The following is a 20893-nucleotide window of genomic DNA, read 5'->3' as shown; positions in this document are numbered from 1 at the left end:
TTGATTGGTAAAGTGTGCAACCCGCAACATTACATTCGTACTCGCTCCGCTTCTGACCTCCGTTCTCAGTGTCAGGCAGGATGCAACAGCCCCATGTGTGTATTGCCCGAAACGACACCGACTGTCGCGCAGTGTAGAGCCTCGTCACGTACTTTGGGCTTGTTCGCAGCAGGAGACGTATCTAAACGAACAGTGGGACACTTCTGGAGCTCCACGGAATACCTGCCCAGCGACAATTGCCGTTGCTTTCGTTGATGCGGCAGGAGAGAGAGGCCCACAAAAAGGGTGCGCACCACTATAACACTGGACAGTTCAGTCGAGTTTCAGTTCTCTATACAGAACCACGGAAGACATATCCACATACCCATGTGTGGATACTCCGAGGAGAACGAATGTCGACTTTTACGTATCTCATCATCATACGTGGCTTGGAGTAATGGCATGGCCCGAGAGATCCCGATCTACCTGTAGACGTAGACGGTTGGTTGGTTTTCTTGGAGTCAGCAGGGACCAAACTACGGGATTATCTGTCCCTGTTCATCTTTTACTCCGTGCTTCACATTCTCCAAATCTCTCAAATAAGACCGTGAGTTACCAACAGGCTGATGTGCCGTCACAGCCCAGCCTCTATAACTGACGAACCCTAGTACAGAGTTAAAGCAGCGCGGAATGACGAACATATGTCTGTCACCCAAGATCAGTGTAACACGATGCCTGCCGCATTAGAACGATTGTTGCTGCTGAGGGTAACAGCCCTGCGCACTAAATTTTGGTGGCCAGCGCTCTATGGTGAACAGATTAATCTGGATTACTAGTAAAGCTGTTTCCCATGTATCTACGAACCGTTACACTCGCTTGTAAAATTCAAGATGTATAACCGTTTTTCACCTTATATATCAATTGAGACCTATGCGAAATTACTTGATGTTCCTATCAATCCAATACCATAATAATTCACAGGCAGCAACGTAACAAATATTACAAAAATATTGTAATCTTTTACAATTACCTAAATAACATCAATTTCCTATGATTTTCTCCTGTGATTAGTAACCAGTACATATTTGTCTATCGAAGAGATAGTATCTTGACAACTCCTATTAGAAAAGTAATTTCATCTTAAAGATAGGGGTTAATTTAATACCAGTGCTGGTTCCCCCAACTAATGAGGAAACGTGGAACCATCGGCAGACAAGTAACTAATTACATCACAATTGTCATCCTTAAGATACAAAATTGGTTTCTTTTCTTTATGGTCTAGGAAGTCAAATGAACTGATACCGCTTGTCTTGTCCGTTGTGTTTTCGAAAGTGAGGCTGACGCAACATTTATAGTCACCCCAATCAAAGTCACACCGCTCTGCTGCATTCATTCTGACGACACAGATCTGAAAGTCGCAACACAAGGACTCAAATAAAACTCCGAATAGATGTATCTAGCAGTTATCTGAACAATATATATATATATATATATATATATATATATATATATATATATATATATATATATATATATATATATATGTGTGTGTGTGTGTATATGTATTAACATCTCCAAAACCTCATGCATAATTCTAGAAATGACAAAAAATGTTTTTAACAATGACGCGAAAATCAAGTTAGTAATGTACAACCATGTTTTTAACACATAATATCAGTCATTTCATTCATATCTGTTCCACTACAGGAACAAATATATGTATCCAGTTTTTTTAGAATAAAAAACTCGTTCTTATTGGCCATACAAAAAGACTAATTTTCATGGGAGATCACTGTCACGTCGTTTTTATAATTTCAAACGCTCTGTCACACATAAGACGTAACTGCTATTTTCACGTGTGACAGATGGTTATAAAAGGTTGCACAGAACAGCACTTCTGCAGAGAGGCTGATTTACGCCGGTAACGCTACCCGCAGGCTCTGTTTGATGTCGCGCACAAAATTCGTAGACCCCTTACGTTAATAGCAGAAGTTATGCGCGGTTGCCCACTGTGTAACTCTGAGAGCAATTTGGTGCTAATTGGTTCCATTGCCTACAGCCTATCGAAAGATCCCCATTCGACCACTTTACTAGGGCCGTCTGTCTTGGTTGCTTTCAATATCCTAATTGCTCTCCACCGCACTTCACTGTACAAATACCTATTAATGATTTTGATTGTTTCCACTTACCGAGGTACTACATGAGCCATCAAACAGAAGTTCTTACAAGAGCTCTGCTTGGCCTAATTACACTAATTAGCTCACACGTACAGCGAGTGCCATGCCTTTTTTTTTTTTTTTAGCAGTTGCATTGCCATGCCTTTTCAACAGCTGTATTATAGGCTTTCAGAATACATAAAATAGTCATTTGGTCATACACTTTACAGTCTGTAATGATATAAGAAGTTTCTGAGGAGACTTATTAGGGGTGTTATTTCACGTCAAGTGATGCGATTCAGTAGTTTATAGAATATTAGTCTAGCGCCCGTTGCTTTGTGCTCGTGGACAGTTTTTTAAAAAATCGAATTCGCATGTATTTAAGCATCACACCTCACATGTAATTCCACACACGGTGCGACAGTCTATTTGGTCTACGCAAACTAAGCTGCAGACAAGATATCAAAATAAGGCAATTGTTTGTATAAGATTTGCACATTTTTAAAAATTAATTAATTTTATGTATTCCTGTTTATCAACAATTTAGAAGCAATGTACCTGGTAGTATCAAACGGATGTTCCTGAACATGGAATCGCATTTAAATGTGTTATCTTCTTTGTCATCAGTAATGATTGGTTTGCTTAGTACTTAGAGCAGAAATCTACACTACTATCTAAAGAAATGTCACAGATTAACTTTGTTACCAAAATCTCGAAACGTTCTTCACCGATTTACTTCAGATTTTTGAAAGATAACCTGATCCACGTTCTGACGGACGTAGGCTACATATTATTTTAATATATAGGCCAGTACATAAACACAAATCTATGTTAAACATTATAACAAAAACCGTGGGACACACTTGATAAATTAAATTCAGATTTTTACATGGCAGTATTAACATACATTCCCAAACATAGGCTACATTTTTATATTACATATAATTACATATTTACTACACAAACAGGAAATCTTGTCAGCAAATATCTCGACAAGTTCTTGTCGTATTCACTTCATATTACACGAAATTTTAACATGTGTCATGTATTTTTCTAAGCAGCAACTGTTAAAAAGACTGAAAGAAAATGCTTTCCTATGCTGCGCCTTGCTCCCATTTACATTGAAATTGGAATTCACAACAATGTGCTGTTTGATTTCTTGATCATAGTCGGTTCTAAAAGAAAACACGAACGTTTTGTGTAAGACTTATCACCTTATGAATAGAATAGTACTACGGAATCTGTATAGCCCGAAATTTTGTAATCCTATACTGTTTTAGATTAAACTACTGTTGCGCAATACTGTCTTGAAGTCACTATCCTCACTGAACCAGCGATCCCAACCGATTTACCTACTTGTTTTAAACCACTTAAAATCCCAATCAGATTTTCGTTGAGTATAACAATAAACGAGTCTCAAGGACAGCGAGAGAGGGAAGAAGATTTAGAAAGAGAGGTAGGAGTAAATGAATATAGAGAGAAGGAACGAGGAGATGGGGAGAAAGAGAAGCGAAGACGGAGTGAAACAGAGGCCCGGCCGCTGTGGATAAGCGGTTCTAGGGGCTTCAGTCCGGAACCGCGCTGCTGCTACGGTCGCAGGTTCGAATCCTGCATCGGGAATGGATGTGTGTGACGTCCTTAGGTTAGTTACATCTACATCTACATCTACATCCGTACTCCGCAAGCCACCTGACGGTGTGTGGCGGAGGGTACCCTGAGTACCTCTATCGGTTCTCCCTTCTATTCCAGTCTCGTATTGTACGTGGAAAGAAGGATTGTCGGTATGCTTCTGTGTGGGCTCTAATCTCTCTGATTTTATCCTCATGGTCTCTTCGCGAGATATACGTAGGAGGGAGCAATATACTGCTTGACTCTTCGGTGAAGGTATGTTCTCGAAACTTTAACAAAAGCCCGTACCGAGCTACTGAGCGTCTCTCCTGCAGAGTCTTCCTCTGGAGTTTATCTATCATCTCCGTAACGCTTTCGCAATTACTAAATGATCCTGTAACGAAGCGCGCTGCTCTCCGTTGGATCTTCTCTATCTCTTCTATCAACCCTACCTGGTGCGGATCCCACACTGCTGAGCAGTATTCAAGCATTGGGCGAACAAGCGTACTGTAACCTACTTCCTTTGTTGTCGGATTGCATTTCCTTCGGATTCTTCCAATGAATCTCAGTCTGGCATCTGCTTTACCGACGAGCAACTTTATATGATCATTCCATTTTAAATCACTCCTAATGCGTACTCCCAGATAATTTATGGAATTAACTGCTTCCAGTTGCTGACCTGCTATTTTGTAGCTAAATGATAAGGGACCTATCTTTCTATGTATTCGCATCACATTACACTTCGCTACATTGAGATTCAATTGCCATTCCGTGCACCATGCGTCAATTCGCTGAAGATCCTGCTGCATTTCAGTACAATTTTCCATTGTTGCAACCTCTAGGTTTAAGTAGTTCTAAGTCTAGGGGACTGATGACTTCAGGTGTTAAGTCCCATAGTGCTGAGAGCCATTTTAACCATTTGAAAGAGGGAGAGAAGAGAGAGACGGAAACAATGACACGAGGTGATAGGCAGAGAAAAGGGGTAAAAGGAGTTCAGGAGGTAGATCGAATTTCCGTACATATCCAGGAACTACGGAGCATTGCCGCGTTCGCCAGTAGTTTTATAAAAATATTATATTAGGCCTACTGGAAAATTAATGTATTAAATATTCGTCTATTTATCTATACAGTTATGTCAAAGCCAATTTGTCGTGGTGGCTGTTTCTTTGATTTAATTCATAAATTACAACATCTTCTAAACTTCACACACTAATTAAGGCAGAAAAGCATGGTACTTTACAAACTTAATTCCGACTGAAAAGCGACTCTGGTGGCTGAAGGTTTTTGTAGATCCTGCAATTTGAGTTGTTGTGGTCGTATTTCCATAGCAACTCCCCCCTCCCCTTTACACATATGTTTCTCTTTCTAACCGCGAAGTCAAATAGAGTTGAGTTTCCAAAAATGTGTGAACATGTATTTTTTGTTTCTGACCTAGAAACGAAATACCAATATTCGTAGTTATAATTTCAAAATGGCCTTAACAGCGATATATTTAAAAAAAGCATCCTTTATTTTGCCCATTTCGAGGTGGAAGTCTGAAAAATCCCTTCTTAAACACACCTTCTCCAAATGTCAAGTTTATATCCGTGGAGGTTTGGGCTGGGCGATGACGAATCAGTAAATCAATCACGATATTTCATCTTTTACATAGAGCTTCTTTTGGCTTTCCATAAGGATCGTTAATATGCGAAGCGTCTTTATACTGCTTTCTTTAAGCTACTGTTGTATTCTGCGAATCACCATGAATTGTGCGCCTTCTAAACTAGCCTCGATGTCGAATAGAAGCTAAACTCTAATCTTTCTTGAATCCCTTCTTACGAATTTCATGGCGGAGGCTACTTTTCATTGTACCGTATGCTGAGTCTTTTTTTCTCCAGTGTCGGATAAAGCATTGGAGAAATAACTGTTAAAATATCTTTCTTCTTGGAATTATTAGCGCAATTTTATCCTTTCCTTCTCTTTAGGAGCTAAGAGTAGGGTTTAAACCATATTCAGAGCATACACCTTCAAAATATTTCATGACAGCTGAAAAGATATTAGTTGGTGTGTGCCAGATGAAGTTACAGCGTTCGTTGCATTTATTCACGAGGCAAACAAATAATTAAAATGCGATTCGGTGTATTTATTATTCAAGTGACCAATTCCGCTATATATGTATGTTACCGTTTCGAGGAAATTGTGGATGATCCGTTTCTCAGATACAGAAGACTCGAGTCCCCACTAGCGGCTTTACTTTGGCTCCGCTCCGCATCAGCATCAGTTATGGAAATGAACCTATTGATCGCTCATATCACAAGCACACTGCTGTTGTATGAAGCGTTCCACTGGATTCCTTCGATACACATGTATACATTTTCACCAATTTCAAAAGCTGCGAGAGGGTCACAAACTGAATAGTGACCCGAATATAGAATAAATTTCCTTTGCTTCACGTATGTGGTCAGATTTTTTTTTTGTCATCAGACTACCGTTTTCGATCTATAATGACCATCTTCCTGTTTTATATGATAAAAACATATCCTAATATACTATGGTTCCGGCATATTAGAACATATTTTTATCATGTAAAACAGATATGAAGATAGTCATTATAGACCGAAACAGGTAGTCCGATGACAAAACATTTGTGACCATAGACTTGAAGTAAAGGAAATTAATTTTCACTAAATTTATACCTATCATCACACACAAGCTGCTGTAAAATTCCCTTTTCAAACATCCAGGACTTGTAGAGATGACTAGATAGACAAAATTTTGAATTGCTACCCATGTCCGGAAACATATGGTTTCCACACTACAGCCAGCTGAAAACATGTTGCTAACGACACAACTTTTACAAGTAATTTGTTATTGCGGGGCTCAGTACATCACTTGTTTCTCTATTCCACTGATTAATAACGAAAGAAACGAAACTTAGTTTCCACGGACACTGTTGCCGATGGTGAAGTTTCCAGTTTATCGACGCCATGGCGTAATTTTGGCGAAAAGCGTATGCGATGAAGTCGGACGTTGTGGAGAACCATCTACAAAGACGATGAGCAGCTCTTCCACTGCCCTGAGCTTCACCATACAAAAGAAAACTGTCGGTATATTCTGGAAACGTGTACTCTACCGTGTAAAATGGTTAAAATGGATCTGAGCACTATGGTACTTAACATCTGAGGTCATCAGTCGCCTAGAACTAAGAACTTACTTCAACCTAATTAACCTAAGGACATCACACACATCCATTCCCGAGGCAGGATTCCCACCTGCGACCGTAGCAGCCGCACGTTTCCGGCCTGAAGTGCCTAGAACCGCTCGGCCACCACTGCAGGCTCTACCGTGTAGTTCTAACACACACAGACACGTGACTGAGGCTCGAACCAGGTGAGAGAGGTAGGATAGAATTCATATGACATCATCAGATCTGACGTAAGTGCTTCTCCCCTCCCCCTCCCTCTCCCCACCTACAGCATGACTATCCTGTAGCATGCCTACCTATCAAACATGTAAAACTGGTCACGTTACCAACATGTTTTGAAAGGGCTGTAGCACGCAAACTGTATGTTTCCGGAAATGTGTTCTGTTTCCTAATATCTTTTACTCAGTCCTGTCTACAAATCCTAGAAGTTTGGAACGGGAATTTTCCAGCACCCTGTGTAGGAAACATTAATTAGATGTTACGGAAGACACCGGTACCGTACCTCAGACAAATACCATAATTTATTACAGTGAAAGCATTTATACCTAACCGTAATGGCTGGAACTTACACGCATGTTCAGTATGCCCATCTTTTGAGAAATAGCTGTTGGACTCGGCTGTTCGATACAGGATGTAAAATCAAACACCTTTCAGCCATCTAGTTTCCAAACTCATTTCATTTGGCTACCAGTTTCGGCCTGAAGATGGCGTAGTAAATCGCCGAAACTGGTAACCAAAGAAAATAAGTACGGAAACTAGACGGCTAAAAGGTGTCCGATTTGACATCTTCACAGACAATTCGTGTCACAGGGCGTTGCATTATCTCAGAGTATTCAGTAAAATATACTCGTGTAGAGCCAAACGTAGAGACCACTTTCCTATTAATACTCAAGTGTGTCCTCTTCGAAGTGATACGTTCTAATGAATGAATGGTGTCGCGAACTTTGTACATCTCTTTGATACGGACAACGGAGTGGAAATTAAGCGATTACGTAAAACTACAGTTATTAATTGTTTTACAATTTTGAACATGGCCGATAATGCAGCAACCGTAGACGAAATTTATAATATTACTTGAAAATACAGCTCTTCGGTTGCACAGGCAAAAAATTTTCAACTTTACCTAGGTTTCAACTGCTCTAAGGCTGCCTTCATCAGAAGTAAAAAAAAAAATACATTACCTATAACAGAGTTTTGGAATAATATAAAAATTATTAAATTAAACATATCTAATAAAATTACATCACAGCTAACTGCTACGGTACAGTAGACAAAGAAAGCATACTTACATAGAGTAAATAGTTATGAAATGGTTTAGAGCAACAGTGCTCACGTTAAAGATAAAATATATTTGTACATTATAAAATTTTCCTAGGAATGCGAAACTTGATTAAGACGCGCCGGCCGCACACGCAACCCTTAGCGGCGCGACTTAATCAAGTTTCGCATTCCTAGGAAAATTTTATAATGTACAAATATATTTTATCTTTAACGTGAGCACTGTTGCTCTAAACCATTTCATAACTATTTACTCTATGTAAGTAATGTAAAATGTTTTTACTTCTGATGAAGGCTGCCTTAGAGCAGTTGAAACCTAGGTAAAGTTGAAAATGTTTTACCTGTACAACCGAAGAGCTGTATTTTCAAGTAATATTATATTAATTGTTTGTTACACAGGCAGGCCATTAGGTAGTAAGACATCGCTGTAGGTCTGACCATCATGTACATTACATAAATATTGATTATAATGTTTGCACTCTGTTTTTTCAGTAGTCCATTCGTTTGAAAAATAACAATTTTCCTGTCAGTACTAAATTACAAAAACTGCAATTTTGTTTGCATCTTAGTGCCACTGGGTGTGAAATCCTTCAGCTGCAGCAATTGATCTGATTTTAGAGTACGAAATCATAGTTGGGGTTGTTGACGCAAAGTTATGCTGTGGAGTTCGACTTGGATTCGAGTTATGGTGAAGGCAGCCGTTTCACCAGTATTTGACCGAAGGTAGCAGCAAGTAGTTGATGATCGTCAGACTTCGTACTAATTTCTGGTATCGATCAAGTGAAGACTTGGAAAAGGACTGGAAGCGTCAAAAACAGTTATATGAATATAGATTATATATTGTTCAGAAAATTAATATAAAAGCTCATGTTTTATATGAAAGCGTCCTTCTATGGACCATAGTTTTTACATGTTCGTACATCTACACTGCACAACGTAATTACAGGATCACTTTTTCTAAGCCCGGTAATTATCTTCCATTGCGACGTAGGAGTTCGAAAGTTGCCTCAAAGGTGCTTACAAGCTTTTTCTGTAATGATGGAAAAGCATAGCGCCCTGCAACGTCGTCCTCGGGTTCGGTTATGCTTCAAGCAGTACGATGTCGACGCACGCGAAGAAAAAAGGCTAGTGGCCAAAAGTTCATGTGACGTGTAAGGTGAGTTACTGTTGTCACATTGGCACCATATTTCACCACAATTCTGCTCAACGCAAATGTAGACGTTTTACACGATCGGAGGATCCAACAGTGTGTAGGTGATAATCGGAGGGATAGCTTTGTTAATAAGCAGTCTACCGATACGGGTGCTCGTCCGTAGTTTGAGTGCACAATATGTGGGATTCTTCCAACACATCGGTCTGGGTGCACCTGACGATGGCATAATGTAACGCTGAAATTGGTAGCAAATAAATAAATGAATAAATAAATAAAACTGCACATTTAGGTGGATAAAGGTGTTTAGATCTGATGTTTAATACTGGGCAGCTGACGTCCCGCAATCACAGCTTCAGCTGACTAAAAATCTTATTTAAATCTTGCGAAACACAGATATAGAAGCATGCCACTTAGCGCTCCTGAGGGAGTCACTGCTTGCCACGAAGAACATGCACATTGTAGCAATAAATGTCTGAAATATTGTTTCCTTGGTGCTACAGAAGCATGATGAATATCAGCTGGATACACAAAGTAGCAAATGAAGAGGTACTTAGAAAAGTACAGGAAACCAAATCTCTGTGGAGGCACGTCCAAACAAGAAGAGACAAACTTGTTGGGCACATCCTACGACACAACAACACCATTGTAACAATAGCAGAAGGAGCTATTGAGGGAAGGAATCGGTGGGGGCGATCAAGGATATCATACATGTAACAGATTATGAATGACGTTGGATGTAACACACACGTGGAAATGAAGAGGAAGGCAGACGGAATAGAGGAATGGCGCTCTGCTGCAAACCAACCTCAGGGTTGAACACTAAAAGAAAGAAAGAAGAATCTGACACTTGGAGCAAGGACATGCAACAAGAATACCGCGGGCACAATAGCACTGAAAATGCGGTTTTGAAAAAAAAAATGGCTCTTAGAACAGTTAACTGTTACACTCTGCAAATGGACTGATAAGATACACAGCAAGGAGGTTATCTGTACACAGAATCGACTAGGAAAGGAATGTGTGGGAGAGTACGATAGAACATGTGTTAAGACGTCACAGATGGCAGGAGATGGCAGTAGAAGAGAAAAGTTATAAAGGATGACTGGGATTGTCACATAGAGGACGAGCAAAATTTATCGATTTGAAGGCGTTGCTGAAGCGTATAATTAATAAAGCGCGACTGCACAGCGGATACATAAGCATCGACATGCAGGCAAGGGATTAGTATGGCATTCGTGTCTTTCCCACGTGCGTGCGGTAAATACGAAAACGTGAACTATGGTAATGTTAATGCCAAATGCGTTCGAACAGGGCCAGTGTACTGTTATCCTTTTCTGGGCTGACAGAGGAAAAAGGTTATCAGACATCCATCGGCGAATGAAGAATGTGTATGAGACAGCATGTCTGACGCAAACCACCCTTGTGGAACGGTGCTGCTGATTCATGTACCGCACGTCCCCATACCGCAGTGGTCGCAAACCAAGTGGAAGACACTCGAGCAACCGTCCTATAGTCGCGATCTCTCCCCATGGGATTATCACACCATTGGCCCCTTAAAAACAGTCTCGAAGGGTCGATGATTCCTGTCTAAAGAGGACGTGCAGCAGGCAATTACGGACCTCAAGCAGCATGACATAGCGTTTCACCACACAGGTACCTTCAACCCGGTGTGTCGGTGTGATGATTGCTGCTATTCTCATGGTGGTTTTGTCCGACTGGCGAATCGATTCTCGACTGTACGGCCTTCGAAAGGAAACTTTTTATCGCTCCTTACAAAGAGTTGATGCCTAAGTTCGTAGCGTTTCTCCATAAGCTTAATAAATACACTTATACACATTGCAGAGAGTGTACTCGCAAAGAACTCGTCCAGCCATGTTGGGAGCGCACTTTTGTCCGAAAAGTAAGTTACCTGAATGTTGTCCGATAGACAGCGGAATAGGTAAAGATCTGAAAGCGCAGTATTGGGTGAGTAAGGTGTGGGTGCGGGATGACTTCTTAACCCATCTTCTGGATACTGTTTTTTGTCAGTCTAGGAGAATGGGGCCGGGCGTTATTGTGGAATAGCATCACTTCACGTGGTCTTGCCGGTCGTTGTTTTAGAACTGCGTCTGCGAGACGGTTCAGTTGATCACAGTTAATTTGATAAAGGTAGGATTGTAGCCTATCGCGGTTGCGTTTTATGGTATCGCGACATTGATGCTCGCGTTGCTCGACTTCCAATGACTCTTAGCAGACTATGGAATCGGTGGGTACAGGAGGGTAATAAGGAACGCCGTGCTGGATCCCAATGGCCTCATATCACTAGCAGTCAAGGTGACAGGCATCTTATGCACATGACTGTAACGGATCGTGCAGCCACGCCTCGATCCCCCAGTCAGCAGTTGGCGACGTTTGCAAGAAAACAACCATCTGCACGAACAGTTCGACGACGTTTCCAGCAGCATGGACTAACAGCTCGGAGACCACGGCTCCGGTTACCCTTGACGCTGCATCACAGACAGGAGAGCGTGCGATGGAGTACTCAACGACGAACCTGGGTGCACGAATGTCACAACGTCATTTTTTCGTATCAATCCAGGTTCTGTTTACGGCATCGTGATGGTCGCATCCGTGTTTGGCGACGTCGCGGTGAACGCACATTGGAAGCCATACTGGCGTATCTACCGGCGTGATGGTATGGGGTGCCACTGGTTACACGTCTCGGTCACCTCTTGTTCGCATTGACTGCACTTTGAACAGTGGACGTTACATTTCAGATGTGTTACGACCCGTGGCTCTACCCTTCATTCGATCCCCTATAAACGCTACAGTTCAGCAGGATGATGCACGACTGCATGTTGCAGGTCCTGTAAGGGCCTTTCTGGATACTGCTACTCTGACCAGCACAATCTCCAGATATCTCACCAACAGAAAACGTCAGGTCAGTGGTGGCCGAACAACTGGCTCTTCACGCCAGTCACTACTCTTGATGAAGTGGTATCGTGTTGAAGCTGCATGGGAAGCTGTACACGGCATCCAAGCTCTGTTTGACTAAACACCCAGACGTATCAAGGCCGTTATTACGGTGAGAGGTGGTTGTTCTGGGTACTGATTTCTGAGGATCTATGCACCCATATTGAGTGAAAATATAATCACATGTCAGTTCTAGTATAATATATTTGTCCAATGAATACCCGTTCATCACCTGCTTTTCTTCTTGGTGTAGCTATTTTGATGGCCAGTAATGTATAATCCGCAGAAATAAGTGACGACATGTTAAGTGCTATTGTGAAATAAAGAAACTACCTGGGAAAGGATAGCGTGGGCAGTTTTTTCCTGAAGAAATGTAGAATAAATAAGAGAGACAGAGAGACAGAGAGAGAGAGAGACGGCATGCAGAAAGCGGAATACGTTTAGCTGTGCCTTTTGTGATGCAAGAGATGACGCGCCGCCATCGTATTTTTCAAGATGCATTTGCGCACACCAGTCTATTTTTTGCCACAAGATGCATAGATTCTTCACATCTCCATGACGTCATGGATGCGTCTTCGGAGGTATAGCAGCTTGATTAGTGGATGACAAATTAATGCTTTCTCTCTCCTGATGATACTGGAATATATTGAAGATGTTATCCAGATTAATCCAGACGTAGAACCACCAGCGACTTTACTGTTCAGACCGTGTGTGGCCCTACGTCCGGAGCGTCGCTACACCACGTGCGCCGGGCGCTCGGCTGCGCACACAGCTCGGCCGCCTGCCAGGTGTGTATGATCCGTGCTGCCCGGTGATTCCTGCAAGCGACGGGGCGCCGCTGCGCTTACACCGTCGCGTCGCTCCAGTCCAGGAACGCAACTGCATTAACGGCGAATGCACTGCAGCTATGCGCTGCTACTGCGTCGCATTCCGCGTTATTTACTTCACCGGCCGTAATTTATATTTGCTATTTGGGTTTAACGAAACACGTATTTAAATCGAATGACGTTGAAATTGAATTACAGATAATTTTGATTAGAGCGCTTATAACGGAAAAAAATGCCTCCAGTAATTCACTTTGCTGCCTTGCGCGCGTGCGCGCACCAGCATTTCTGGGTTCCGCTAACGTTGTAACCGAAATCAAATGTTTCGGAAACGCAATTACGTGCGTCCATTGCCAGCATGGGCGTGTACTGCACTCCATTTTAACTCATTTCTGCATCCAACTCTGAAATATATGCCCAACAACGCGTAGAATGCGACGTATTTATTTGCACCACTGTATGCAACCATTTTAAAATACCGGGCGCCCAAGCTACGGCCAGTTATACGTGCTTAGCGAGGATAAATACTGGTCCGCTTTATAGAGAGCAGATGGAAAAATTTAAGTCTTCAATTAGCGGAGTGGTCCATGGGGCGTTCTCTGTATGCGTCGGGCAGCTACACGTCCGCTTTGGAGAGTCTCTAGATTTATTTCGTGTTTCAAATAATATTTGTTTAGACAATGAATCTCCTATTTTTTAAACTTAATTAAGGATTCAACCAATGAAGTTTTTGAAAGCAGGGTCGTGAATGAACCTAGGTAGAAAAATAAAGTGAAGCAGGCTCAATCTACGAGGGCTACTTCGAAAGTAAGGTCCGATCAGTCGCGAAATGGAAAACGTAATCAAAACAAAAAATGTGTTTTATTTAACATCTAGGTACATCTTCCAGCTACTTCTCTACATAGTCGCCACTGCAACTGAGATATTTGTTTGTAGCACTGTACCAACTTTCCAATACCCTACTCATAGAAGACAGACGTCTGTGTTTTGTGCCAGTTTCCTACGCTGAACTTTAGGTTGTTGCCTGTGTGATAGCCAGACGTTCATGTGAGCAGAGAAGAAAATCAGAGAGAGCCAAGTCCGTGCTGCATGGTGCGTGCTTAATAATTTCCTACCGGAAGCGCTGCTGGAGCGTCCTCGTTGCCCCTGCAGTGTGTGGCCAAGAACTGTCATGATGAAGCAACAACGTGACACTTACCTTATGTTGGGTTGCATGAAATCACGTGAAACCTTTGGGCGGGCACCCATATTTTCTAGGCATCTTTACGCGATCACTTTACTCGGAGTACGGAGAAGCGCGATGTGGCGCTGTCAATGGGCATACTAGAGACATTGTGCAACACAACCGTGTATAGCTGTACCGGACTTCCACTGTGGTTTCCATTTCGCGACCGATCCTCCTTACTTTCCGAATAGTTCCCGTATTTCAAAGAAAGTTCATGTCTCTGAATGTGTCGAGCTCCGTAGGATCCCTGCTTTTTGAGGAGAGTATACCGTCTTGTGGAGAGAAAAAATTGCACTGAAATGCTATTAAGATTAAATTATTCAATGGCTGAATTATTCTTACGATAAAATTTAAGTAAAGGAAAGATATGTCCTAAATTTTCGGAGGCAAGATTAAATGTTCACTGGTCTTTACATTTTCTTGAAAACCTACAATAAGAACGAGTGAATAAATAAGAAAGATAATTGTGGTTTCTAGAAGTACTGACTTCAATGTAAGTCACTTGTTTACACAAGAGAAGAATAAAATCTATATTAAGTAGCCTTATCATCTTCAACTTTTGTTGAACTGCCGTTTCAGTTGCATTTAATTTTAACTTAATAATCACTTTTGGTACCTTTAATTGTAACTGAATGAAACAAATGTTTGTTTAGATGTGTGGTCTATGTTTTTCTTAAATTAGGATTCTAACTGTGAAGTTTTTGAAAATACGTGTCGTTTATGAACCTAGCTAGAAAAAGAGAGTAGTGGAAATTCAAACTGGCATTGATATCTTAATTCAGCAAGGCAGTGCTTCGTATGGCCTCACTGAGCAAAAATATGCCATTTTAAACCTCGAACCAGTAAAACAAACAGATTCGGCACTTACATTAAATAAAAAGGATGGTTAGGGTTTATCGTCCCAGTATGAGAGACGACAGAGGACGGGATTTCTAAAAGTAAATATTGTTACGGCAGTCCAATTAGTTTTTATTGAATTCTGCACTACACTTCGAATTGATAAACGTACATGGCACTGTTTTTCTACATGGTAACATAGACTCTTAAAACAAGGATGGAGCGTATTTCCAATTGATCAGTTTCTCGATGATACAATCGTGCTCGTTGGCCACACTGCCATTCTACAGTGACTAATGCGACAAACAAACTACCGATGGTTGAAATGCGTTTATAAAATACTTTAAGGCTGTTGAACTTCACTTTATTGAAAAATTACATTCTACAATCGTTATGTGAACGTCCTCCTAGTTGAGAAACCTCTTTTCAACAGATGTTCTTCTTTGATTGCCTCGACATTGTCCTCTATGGTCGATGTCGATGGTCTTCTTTTCCGAGCAGCGTCACGCAGGTAAGTGCGTCTTTGATGAAACTGTTGGCATCATTCCACTATCGCTGGGCGCGACACTTTGTTTGGTCCACATGCCGCCAGAATTTCATGATGAAAATGTGTGCAATTTAGAATTTTTGCCCAAAACAATCTACCCCACGAACTTCATGCTGCTGTACGATTCCGGTCGCCGCACCATTTCTCTCGCTTACTGTGATGCACCTCTCATCCGTTCGGCAGCAAAACTTTGTACATGGAAACCAGAAACACGTGCTCTCTTCTGACAATGTTGCATCCTTGCTGCGCAAAAGCCTTGCTGTTGGACGACACGTGTAGCGCACTTTCTGAAGTGCGACTTGGAGAATGGTGGGGAAGGATGTCTGGATGGCCGCACGGAAACCTGAATCTTCACCCCCAGAACCACATCGTTCGATCAGTCTTAAGATTGATCAACGTTGTCCCTATTTTTTCCTACATTGTGGAAATCATTTCATTGACAAATAAGTGTGAGACAAATATCGTCCACATTTGTTTATTATATTTTAATTATTGTCTGGCGTCTACTAAATTTTACCATGCTGCTCTATCCAGTGCCTGGTTAACTATCCTCGGTGGCCTCAACAGACATCCCCTTGGCAGCTACTTCCTCCATAGGCCTTGGTGCCTCTGCACGTCGTGCTCTTTTTGCACACTCCTATTAGTAACACCATATATCAAATGCACCCAGTCTCTTCTTCTCCGAATTTCCAGTACCCCGCCGTTCAGTTCCGCACAAAGCAGTACCCCAAACTGATGCGAGTGCTTTCTGGAACCGCCTCCTCAGTTCCATGTCACTACCTGAAATAAAATGCCTGACAAAAAAAACCGTAAGTAGAGAAAGAAACTATATGAGACTTCAATGGTTGAGAGCGCATGTTACGGCTTTTCAGTGATTCCAAAATATAGTCAGATTTACAAAGACCATTTACCAGTGTGACGTTGCACCCTCTCTGGTCAAATGTCCTGATTCGGTAGAGATTGGTGTCATGAATCCGTTCTATCCTCTCCTGAGGAAAACTGGCTAACAGCTGTTATGACAGGTCGTTGATATCCTGGGGAATAGCACAGGGGCTGACTTGACATCCGAGCTGGTCTCACATGTGATCTTTCGGGAACACAAACGTTGTCCTGATGAAAAAATGACGCCAGAATATTGCCGCCTGAGAGATAACACACGAGGACGCAGCTGGTCGCTACTTACAGCTGTGTCGTCATAATTCTCTCACTTACTACAAGCCGTGGCTTGAACTCATACCCCATGGCTTCCCACACTATGACGCCTCAAGTAACATAGCTGGAATCATGGAATCTCTCCCCGAGTCTCCACAGTACTCACCGGCCATCGTCATCTGGGGTAGTGCAGAATCATGATCCACCAGCGAGACAATGCGACGTCTTTCATCAGCAGTCTATGCTTGTGTTGTGGTGTTAGCCTACGCATGGAACGGTAATTTTGTAGTCCAGGTGCTTCTGGTTTGCGAACAATAGTGCGGGACGTTACAGAGTATTTTAGGAAATCAATTAAGGATTTTCGGATAGCAAGGGCAAATTTGAAGGGGTTAGGATGTACTTGGTGCACATTGAAATAAAAATGCCTCCAAATATAGATATTTGTACGATTCGACCAACTGGCCAGATGGAGACCTACAATGACGCCCATTTAAAATTCTTTCTAGTGATAATGCAGTCTCACACGAGTATACAGCATCTGCACAGTGATCACTCAACATCTGAAGCTATTGATGCCCGTTATGCACCTTATCATACCTGGGAACAGTACCAAACACGAAAAAATTAGGGCACTGTAGCCGTTGTTCTACTTGTCACAAAGAATTGCAGCTCTAACCATTCGCATACTGACCGATGGTATGTAACTGTATGAAATTACATTGATATTTGATTAAGTCTTATGGAAGCCTCACTTTTTTTCTCATATAGTTTATCCGTAATTCTTTCATTGAGGAAACTATCTTCGCCAGTGCTAATCCACTTCTGATGTCTTTCTAGTTTCTACATCGTGCTTAGATATGAGAATTCCTTCTCTTTCAAGTTAAATGCTAAGCATTTCATCATTAGCGTGATAGTACCCTCCGTTAACTTCATCGTTTCTCTGTGCGTCCTCCTCCTATACACCAAAGACCGTTATAAGTATGGTGTCCTGTCCAAAGTCTTCGATGTCATCCTCACTCCCGCCTAGACAAGGTGCGGCGTCTGCAGACCTGAGTACTGATATATGTTGCCCTTAAACTCACACTCATTTTCCGATACTTGCTTCCACTTTTTATATTGCTTCTTTCACGTATAAACTGAAAATCAGTTACGATAAGCTGCAGTCCTCCTTTACTCTTCTTCACATGAAGCTATATTTCTTGACCTCCTACTTCCCTTATTCCAACTTCGATTTCGTAGATGTTGCAGAGTCAAAAGGAAGGAAGATTATGGTTTAACATCCCGTTGGAATAAGCTCGATTTGTTTCAAAGATGGTGAACGAAATCTACCGTGCCCTTCCAAAGGAATCATCCCGGCCTTTGCCTGATACAGGTAAATCACGGAAAACCTAAATCTGGATGGCCGGACGGGGGTCTGAACTGTCGTCCTTGCGAATTCTTGTCCAGTGTGTTTACCACTGCGCCATCTCTCTCGGTGTCTATTTCTCGAATTTACTCCGAACATTCTAAACACTGTGAACATCTGGTTCATCTTAGTGTGGAAGGCTTTCTATAGGCCCAGAACGTCTAGAAAAGCATCGTAATTTTTCTTCAGTCTGCCTTCCATTAGCAAGGGTTATGTCAGAATTGCTTCTCTGGCACCTTTTCCCACCAGAAATCAACAAAGGCTTCGATCAAAAATCTTGAGTTTATTTTCTCTTCTCTAGTACATTGGAAGTTAGATCTAGTTTAATTTGCTAACGTCTTCTATTACGCTACTGACATAGCGTGTTAGGGTGGGAATGCATATTATTTTTGATGACTCGTTATACATTTGTAGATCTGAAAAACAAATCAAACAAATTCCAACAGATGGATGGCACTGTTTATAGAACACTGAACAACAAAACAAAAAAAGATAGCACTAAATAAATTGATGACAGTGTGGTAGAAGTTGGCTCTGAACAGAGAACAGATAACGAAACAGCGTAAATAAAATTCCTGCAGACCATTATAAATGAAATAAGAAACGAAAACATCACACAAGAATTAAAGTAACGTAATAACAGAGATAAAATTTAAAAATAAAAGACCACATTGCAGGAACGTCTGTTTAGAAACACGAAAGCCAGCGAAACAGGTTTTGTTGTTGAAACCTGTTGGAGTGATGCCGGACGCTCGAGGAAGGATTGCGAAGGGATTGGGAAATCAGAAAGAACGTATCGAACAACAAGACACATCACGAAGATGACGATGGCTGATTTAAACACCACGCGCTTTCGAATCATTATCACCTTGTTTAATGAAACATCCAACAAGCGAAGATTTATCGTATTTGCAGGATGTCGAGGAGGAACTGTCAAGATGCAAGGGTATGGCAGGAATCGTCATTTGACAAAAAGAACTAGCAAACATGTACTCTATACTCGATACCCTAGGAGCTATAAGCACTTGTTCAATAGAAGAAAGGTGTTTCATAGAAACAAAGGAAAACAAGTGCTCAGAACTCTGAAGTACGCACTTTAGATCCCATGGTTACGGGATATTTTCTTCTTGTTTTGGTCCAAATATGGAGAATAAAGAAACCGAAAAGTATAACGTTGTATTTATTAAGTTCTGTATATACCCGTGAGCAATTTTCTGTAACGCACATGAAAATAATGGGAAGTAACAAAATGAATGCTCTTGCTCTGGAAGGTAAGACAACAGAGCGTAGTTCATAGCGCAAACATCAGATATCAGAAACACATTGAGTGGGGGCGGCACACTCTCCGTTTATCTCGCTACAGCGCACTCATGCTCAGTGTCTCGTGGAGTGTGAGAAACTCTTCGAGTATTGTAGAGAGCCAGATATATTTCACACGTCGGTATAACGTTATCGGCCTTTCTTTTTTGTAGAGGTAATTGTTCGTGTCGTCAGTCATCTTGAAACTATCGAGCAGTGTGTGGTCCCTCAATTGCGGCAAAGTGGGATACTGGACAACATTATCTGTCAACAGGACCACGCTCCATAGCATTGGACTCTCGTAGTGCAGAAGCATTTAAACCAAATATTCAACTATCGCTGTTGCGAACTTGGTGGACCTATTCCTTTGCCTCCTAACTATCCCGAAGTAACGTTTACAGAAAAGACCACGCAATCTGGCCTACCTACGGAGGCACATTACAGCGGCCTTGCAGCAAATGGCTCCAGAAATGCTGCGCACCATGTACGCAAGGTGTGATACGAGCCGCATTTCCAATGGCATACAAGTTGAGTGTGACACTAACTCCAGACTGTACTGCACAGGTAGGTACCGTGAACAACGAATAAATTTGTATAGTTGCTTGCATATATTCTAAGGTAGCTACAATTTCGCACCTTAAAAGAACTCATCCTAATACTTTACCGTGATCTACAATCAATTAGGTATCATGAGATACGTTATAAATCATATATATATGAATATACACTCTTGGAAATTGAAATAAGAACACCGCGAATTCATTGTCCCAGGAAGGGGAAACTTTATTGACACATTCCTGAGGTCAGATACATCACATGATCACACTGACAGAACCACAGGCACATAGACACAGGCAACAGAGCATGCACAATGTCGGCACTAGTACAGTGTATATCCACATTTCGCAGCAATGCAGGCTGCTATTCTCCCATGGAGACGATCGTGGAGATGCTAGATGTAGTCCTGTGGAACGGCTTGCCATGCCATTTCCACCTGGCGCCTCAGTTGCACCACTGTTCGTGCTGAACGTGCAGACCGCGTGAGACGACGCTTCATCCAGTCCCAAACATGCTCAATGGGGGACAGATCCGGAGATCTTGCTGGCCAGGGTAGTTGACTTACACCTTCTAGAGCACGTTGGGTGGCACGGGATACATGCGGACGTGAATTGTCCTGTTGGAACAGCAAGTTCCCTTGCCGGTCTAGGAATGGTAGAACGATGGGTTCGATGACGGTTTGGATGTAACGTGCACTATTCAGTGTCCCGTCGACGATCACCAGAGGTGTACGGCCAGT

The sequence above is a fragment of the Schistocerca gregaria genome, chromosome 2 (genome assembly GCF_023897955.1).
Source record: "Schistocerca gregaria isolate iqSchGreg1 chromosome 2, iqSchGreg1.2, whole genome shotgun sequence".
Taxonomy (NCBI): Eukaryota; Metazoa; Arthropoda; class Insecta; order Orthoptera; family Acrididae; genus Schistocerca; species Schistocerca gregaria.
This window is presented reverse-complemented; position numbering follows the sequence as displayed.